Source organism: Benincasa hispida, chromosome 2 (assembly GCF_009727055.1).
Source record: "Benincasa hispida cultivar B227 chromosome 2, ASM972705v1, whole genome shotgun sequence".
NCBI lineage: Eukaryota > Viridiplantae > Streptophyta > Magnoliopsida > Cucurbitales > Cucurbitaceae > Benincasa > Benincasa hispida.
The window spans coordinates 53676665-53684323 of NC_052350.1; positions in this window are offsets into that span (position 1 = coordinate 53676665).

The following is a 7659-nucleotide window of genomic DNA, read 5'->3' on the forward strand; positions in this document are numbered from 1 at the left end:
CGTGTTGGATGAGTGTTCGTGTGTAGCTGTGTTGCTGGTTTCGAGCGTTCGTGATCAAGGAGCTTTGTAATGAGTCGACTAAAGTGTGTTGCTCTTGTCCTTGATCTATTGTATATCATGCTGTAATTTTTGTATTTAATGCATAACCATATGTTTCCATTTTTTATTGTAATTTTAAAGTTCATATACGATTCTAATTTGGAATGATCTTTCCTCTGCTCATGGAAATCCTCGTGTTCGATTTCCTTCAATATACATATGTTATATCACATATAACATATATAACCTATAGTTTATATTATATCATACATAATATAACTTATAGTTTATAATATCTCATATAACATATAGTATCAATATGAATCATATCCATATTGATTTTAACCTATAGTTTCTATACGAATCATATTCATATAGTTTAATATTTGGATCATCTCCAAATAACAACTTCTCTCATCCAACTATATAGTTTTAATATGAATATATTCATATTAATTTGAACCCAAAGTTCTTATATGAATTATGTTCATTTAATCAATATTTGAATCATATTCAAATATCTAATTCTCTCAATAAAACTCTATATTATAATTTATCATATACATTATACATTATAATAATGTATCAACATACATTATATTAATTGTATCTCATATAATTAATTCTCTTTAATCAATTTAAACAATTCAAATTAAATCAAAATTAATTTGATTCTCATTAATCTTTATTGAGCTAACAAGGAGACCTTATAGATTTATAAATTGAAGCTCCAATGATACTTGATTGATTAATTAAACTTTTTAAGTAAATTAAACAACCTTCATTAACTGTCGATCATTCTACTAAAGACTGAGAACTGCACTTTTCGCACTGGATATGTTTTTGAGTCCATTGGATATAACCAATCAACAATACGTCGATCCTTCACAAATTGCTCGTAAGTATAGTTGGGCCAAAATTACTGTTTTACCCCTTTTGTTGCATCCAACTCCATAAGTACCACTGATTCCTTTAATAAAAAATTAGTTATAGTCCTACTACAACTAAACCTTTCTATGGTTAGTAAAAGGCCAGGGCCCCCATTGTTCAAGACTCAGAATGAGTTCTTAAGGGAATAATTCATCTATTTAGCCTAAAAAAAAAATGAGTGGATTTCATCTTGTGTAGTTGAGTTTCCAGCTCCCCACTCAGACGAATTTCCAAAATGGTAGACTTATTGAATCGACGAATCTGTCCGCTCTCACCTATACAAATAAAATGACCGCCTTCATAGGCAAGAGTTTGCAACTCACTCAGGATTAAGGTCAAGTCACCTATGGTCATCCTAGTGCAATGTAAGTCTCTTGTAGCAACGATGTTATAAAGAGAGACTAATCATTTCGTGGTTCGGTTTTATACGAACTCTTTGTATAGAATACCCCCCCTCCCCCACATGTCTCTACACGAATGATCAAGATCATATCATTTGTAACACTTTACAATAATTGTAACAATTACAAAGCTGGTTGTATCCGTAATGTCACCAGGATAAGGTACCCAGCCTTATCCATCTACTACAAACCATTCAAATTATTACTTAAACATGATCCACTTATATGTCTCCACATACATATTTAAGTTACATAAAATAACCTAGGATCTTAGTTTATTGGATTGAGTTAGTACACATAAATAATAATTATTTTATTAATGACAATTTGTTTACAAATGTTTACAAAATACGAGAATACAAGAGATTTAGAATACCAATCCAAACATCCTTGCCACCCTGTCGCAAAACTCAATTCGAACTTGTTAGGGGTTGTTTGGCCTATCGAGCCAAACCCTTTTGAGGTCCAACAGATTTTCCAATGCGCTTCTCCATCTCATGACGAAGTTATGCACCCAACTGTATCAGGCCCACCTTAAGGATAGTTTCACCACAAATTTTTGCCCTTTATACCAAAGACGTACCCTAGGTCGTGAGCTGACCTGGAATATTGCCTGGCCAATCTTATTAGGATTCAACCAGTTTCCTAGCCTAATCCTCTATCCCTTAGGCGGAGTTGTAGTAGTTTTATCTTTATGTTCTTTGGATAATTCGTTGCTTCTCTTTGTCGATCTTCCTTGTCGCATTACCTTTCCAGCTTCAGCTATTTTGTTACTAATGGTCGTGTTGCTTCCATGCCATTTGTCATTGGTCTTCAGTTCATTTAGTGCCACATGTTGCCCCTTTTTTGGTCGGTTACGGATCGAGGCCCACCAGCTTAGTTGCCTTTCAACCGACATATTTAGATTTGAACTCTCCCCTTTTTGGCCTATACACTGCCTTTCACAATGCTCATGAGAATCTCATTGATTCTTGCATGCCCTTTTGTTTTTTTTAGCAAAAACAAGCCTTGATTCTTTTTTCTTTGAATTTTCATGTCATGTCTTCTCTTGCTTCTCATGTTTTTTTATTGTTGCATCACATCACTTTGAGAAATAAACCCTTAGGTTGTCTTGCGTGTTTTTAGGGAGAATCTCTTAGGTCTTTTGCTTTATCACAAAGTCACTTCCTTTCTCATCCTTGGCCTTAAACCTAAGGCCGACCCCCTCTTTTTTCATCCTCTGTACTATCACTTTTAACCCCCATTCATTTGTTTATAAATTCTTCTCGAGTCCGATCTTCTTGGGGTGGGTTTTCTTTTCCTTACATCTTTTTTTCTTCTTTCATGTATTGCTAGTTGAAATTTACTTTCTCATGGCTAGTGATAATGACTGTAGCTTGAGTACACTTGATGATGACTACTCTAATGAAGATCATTCAAACTTTTCTTATCATAAGGCTACTCCTGAGGGCGAGGTCGAAGGGTTTGAAATAGGGGGCAAAGTTTGTTCTTTTAACTTGCCATCTTATGTCACCGAATCTCATTTGGATGGATTAGGGCTTGACTATTGCATTCTAGAAGACATTCATATGAGAGTTCCCAACCCAGATGAGTGTATAGTTGATCCTTTTCCTGGTGAAGTTACTTTTTACCTGACCATGTTTTCGCTTGGTTTTCGTCTCCCCTTATGCTTCTTTCTTCAAAGTTTTTCTTGGCATTGGTTCAGCTAGCCCCTGCTCAGATTGTTCCCAATGGATGGAGTCACTTGTTGAGTTGTTATGCTCTTTGGGCTCAGCACGACAATGGATCCTCTTTATCGACAACGACTTTTATGTATTTTCATAACTTGTCGCAATCCGAGGTTTGGTGAGTATTTCTACTTTCTGAGTGCCAAAGAGGAATTTATAGTACACGAACCTTCTTCTATAAAAAAAATGGAACTGGCTCTTTCTTGGCCTAGAAGGCTCCCTTTACGTGGTTCCAACAAAGTTGAAGGAATACAGTAAGTTGTCATTGTCTCCCTTTCCCTTGTTGGAGCCGTCTTTCATGATCGCCACTTTCCTAACCTTGTTGTTTTTCATGTGCAGTACCCAAAACCTACAGAAGATCTTCTAATGTACCTTACTTCTTGGATGTTGTTTTTTGCCTTGACGACTCTAGTCACTTCAGTCTTATTTTGGTTCATCAACACATATTGATTTCTCTTGGTCTTGCTTCTCCTCACAGTCTGTTATCTTTTTTTGGCTCTCCCCTGTCCTCGACCTTTTTTTTTTTTTTTTTTTTTTTTTTTTTTTTTTTTTTTTTTTTTTTTTTTTTTTTTTACTTCATTCTTTAGATTCTCAGAAATGTTGCCTCAATATAAAAAATCTGACGTAAGCGAAACCGGAAACGGGTTGAAACAGGTGAAACATCTAGGAGGCCACAAGATGACATAACCAACTTTACTGATGAAGAAACTGTTGAGCAGCACTCTACTCATCTTCCTTCTCGTCCTATTCCTCCGATAAGTTTTCGATCACCTCGATTTCGTACTGAAACTATTTCTCCTCCAAGAGATTTCGAAAAATCGGCTGTTCCACTTTCCCTATGGATACTCTGGGGTGAGTGGAAAAGCTGAATTATTTGCTCAAAGCTTTGCTCTCTAACAAGGTATAGGGTCGAGGCGCCTGTCTCCCCCAACTAGATATGATAACCCCACTGTTTCTATTTCTGGAACTCTAAATGACCTTCATGACATGCATTGTTGTATTTCACTTTATATTTTTCTCCCTCTTTTATTTTTTTCTGGTCGCCTCAGCCTATGCTTGGGTTGGGTCGACCACTTTAGTTTGTTAACTTTGACTGATCTCCTTTGTCTTTTCTTCTTCGATCTTTTCCCGTATTGTTGTTTTGACAATGGGCATTTAACTGTATCAACTATCTGATGGAGTCTCGCGTACCTCATGAAGAGTTAGCTCAGGCTCAATCCAACATCACTCGCCTCAACTGTCTTCTTTCTGATACTGCATACCTTAAACAGAAATTTATGGAAACTGAAGCCTTTACAAAAATGCAGAAATCTTGTATGAGCTTGACTTTTTGACTTAGGATTTTGAAATGAGCTTTTACTATTTGACTCAGGATTTTGAAACTTTACGTGAGCACCCCTACGCTTTTCACTCTCCTGATGAGAATGTTGATGCTGACACTTGAAGTTCCTCTCAACTGTCGTGCTTCCCTGCTTGTTGATTTTATCTTTGTTTTGTGTTTTTCTATTTCCTTGGATATTGTACCTTTCCCTTTCTTGTACTTGTTGTACGACTTTATTAATGAATGAATGGATCTTTATTTCATTGCTTGATCAGGTCGACCTTAACTTCCCTTTTATTTAGATCGGCTTCGGCTTCCATTTGACTTGGGTCGGCCTTAACTTCCTTATTTATAGGGTTGACCTTAACATCTCTTTCGTTTGGATCGGCTTCGGCTTCCCTATTCATAAGGTCTCCCTTGACTTCTCTTTGACTTGGGTTGGTCTCAACTTCCCTATTCGTAAGGTCAGCCTCAACCTTCTATTTTGCAAAGTTCTAAGCTAAAACTGTTGGGGTTGATACTCTAATCTCATAGGGTTCTATAGTTTGTAAACCTTGTATGAACAAACTTATATGTGATTAATAATATTTGATATTTTATTCACACTGTCTATGAAATATGTGATATTTTAGTTGTAACCACAAACCAATAAACTAACATCCAAGGTTATTTTTGTAACTTAAACATGTATGTGGAGACATATAGGTGGATCATGTTTAAGTAATAACCTAAATAGTCTGTAGTATATAGATAAGGCTGGGTACCTTATCCTGGTAACACTACGAGTATGACCCGCTTTGTAGGTGTTACAAATGTTGTAAAGTACTACAAATAATTTGATCCTGATCATTCATGTATTAAACATGCGAGCGAGGATATTCTATAATATACAAAAGATTTTGTATAAGACCAGACCATGAAATGCTTAGGGTGTGTGGGGGCGCAAGATGAGTTTTAAACTCAGTGATTCCTATGTCATATTCATGTTTGGGGGCCCATTTTTGTATATCACCAATTTTAAAAGTCCAGCCCAATTGGTTTGCAAACAATAATGGGAATTTGGAGGGGATGTACCCTCTCCCCTTTCTCAGATGTGTCTCCCTCTCCCCTTTCCCTCAACGCGTCTCTCCCTTTCCCCTTTCTTAGATGTCTCTCTTTCCTCTAGTCGTCTCCCCTTTCCCTCTCACGTTTCCCTCAGATTTCCTTCTCCTTTTTCCCTCTCAAGCCTCTCTTAACCATCGTCTGAAACCTAGTCACTTCAATCTTCTCCTCAATCTAATCCTCAACCCGCTTTCGTATGTTACCATTTTGTCTTCTCGCTTTTGTATGTCATAAATTTGTACGTCTCTCCTTTCACTATGCGAATCCTTCTCATAAATCATCCTTTCAATCTCGAATCTACCCTTTCCCTCCTTCGTTTCCCTCAGATCTCCTTCTCCCCTTTCCCTCTCACATCTCTCTCAACCATCGCATAAAACCCTAGCCGCTTCAATCCTTTCCTCAATATCATCCTCAACTCGCTTTTGTTCTTTTCTTCATAGATCTGTTGTTTTCTCACATATCTAATGTTTTCCACTTTTCCCTCATTGCTTCAATCTCGGCCTCAACCATGTCTTTGCCACTTTGACGATCCTCCGTTCACCCATAACCCATTGTATGAGTTATTTTTGGTCCTCGGTGTTGCTTCGATCGATCGTTGAATGCATGTCAGGGACTGGTTGAAGGAATTGTAGCTTGGTAGGGGAGAACATTGTCCACTTCAGGTTCATTTTCTAAACCTTAGATCGACCAATTATAAGTCTCTATTTTGTTTCTCCTAAAATTTTCAATTCCATGCCTCGATCCTCTGTTCTATGTAATTGATTTTCATGCCATAATTAATTTCTCTAAACATGTTCTGTGTATTTTATTTTTCATGCCATATTCTGTGTATTTCATTTTCCCTTCAAATTTTCATTTTCATGTCTTCATTATCTGTTGTTCTGTGTATTTGATTTACCAACCCATTTAATTTACCTACCAATTCTCTGGTCTATATCGTGTTGTTCTAATCCTAATGCCCTTATTGTGTCTTATTCTCTGTCTTTCCCTTCAAATTTTCATTTTCGTGCTTTCATTCTCTGTTATTCTGTGTATTTGATTTTCCAGTCATGTTTAATTTACCTACTATTTCTTTGTTATGTATCCTGTTGTTCTAATCCTAATGCCCTGAATTGTGTCTTCTTCTCTGTCCTTTGCCCGTTCAAATTTTCATTTCATGCCTTCATAATCTGTTGTTCTGTGTATTTGATTTTCTAGTCATGTTTAATTTACCTACTATTTTCCTGTTATGTAATCCTGTTGTTCTAATCCCAATGCCCTGAATTGTGTCTTCTTCTCTGTCTTTCCCTTCAATTTCATTTCATGCCTTCATAATCTGTTGTTCTGTGTATTTGATTTTCCAATCATGTTTAATTTACCTACTATTTCTCTGTTATGTATCCTGTTGTTTTAAATCCAATGCCCTGAATTGTGTCTTCTTCTCTGTCTTTCCCTTCAAATTTTCATTTCATGCCTTCATAATCTGTTGTTCTGTGTATTTGATTTTCCAGCCATGTTTATTTTACCTACTAATTATCTGTTATGTATCTTGTTGTTATAATCCTAATGCCATTATTGTGTATTTTTCTCTGTCTTTCCCTTCAAATTTACATTTTCATGCCTTCATTCTCTGTTGTTTTGTGTATTTGATTTTCCAGCCATGTTTAATTTAGCTATTAATTTTCTATTATGTATCTTGTTGTTCTAATCCTAATGCCTTGAATTGTGTCTTCTTCTCTGTCTTTCCCTTCAAATTTTCATTTTCATGCATTCGTTTTCTATCGTTCTTTCGTTCTCTATTGTTCTGTATATTTGATTTTCCAGCTATGTAAATTTACCTACTAATTCTCTATTCTATATCTTGTTGTTCTAATCCTAATGCCCTGAATTGTGTTAGTCCTAGTTATTAATTTTTTTGCACATTTTCAATATTATGCATTATTAATTACTTCATTTATTAAACTGTCCACCAACCTCATTTATTAAAATGCACACCATCATTTTTTTTTTTTTTTTTTTTGCATATTTCCACTACCCATGATTCATTAATGACTTAACCAACTTATTAATTGGATTTGAGTTCATTTACATGATAATTCTGAGGCCAGTCACACTATTTAGTTTTTAATATTTGTAGGGGTTGTTATTAATCACAACCACC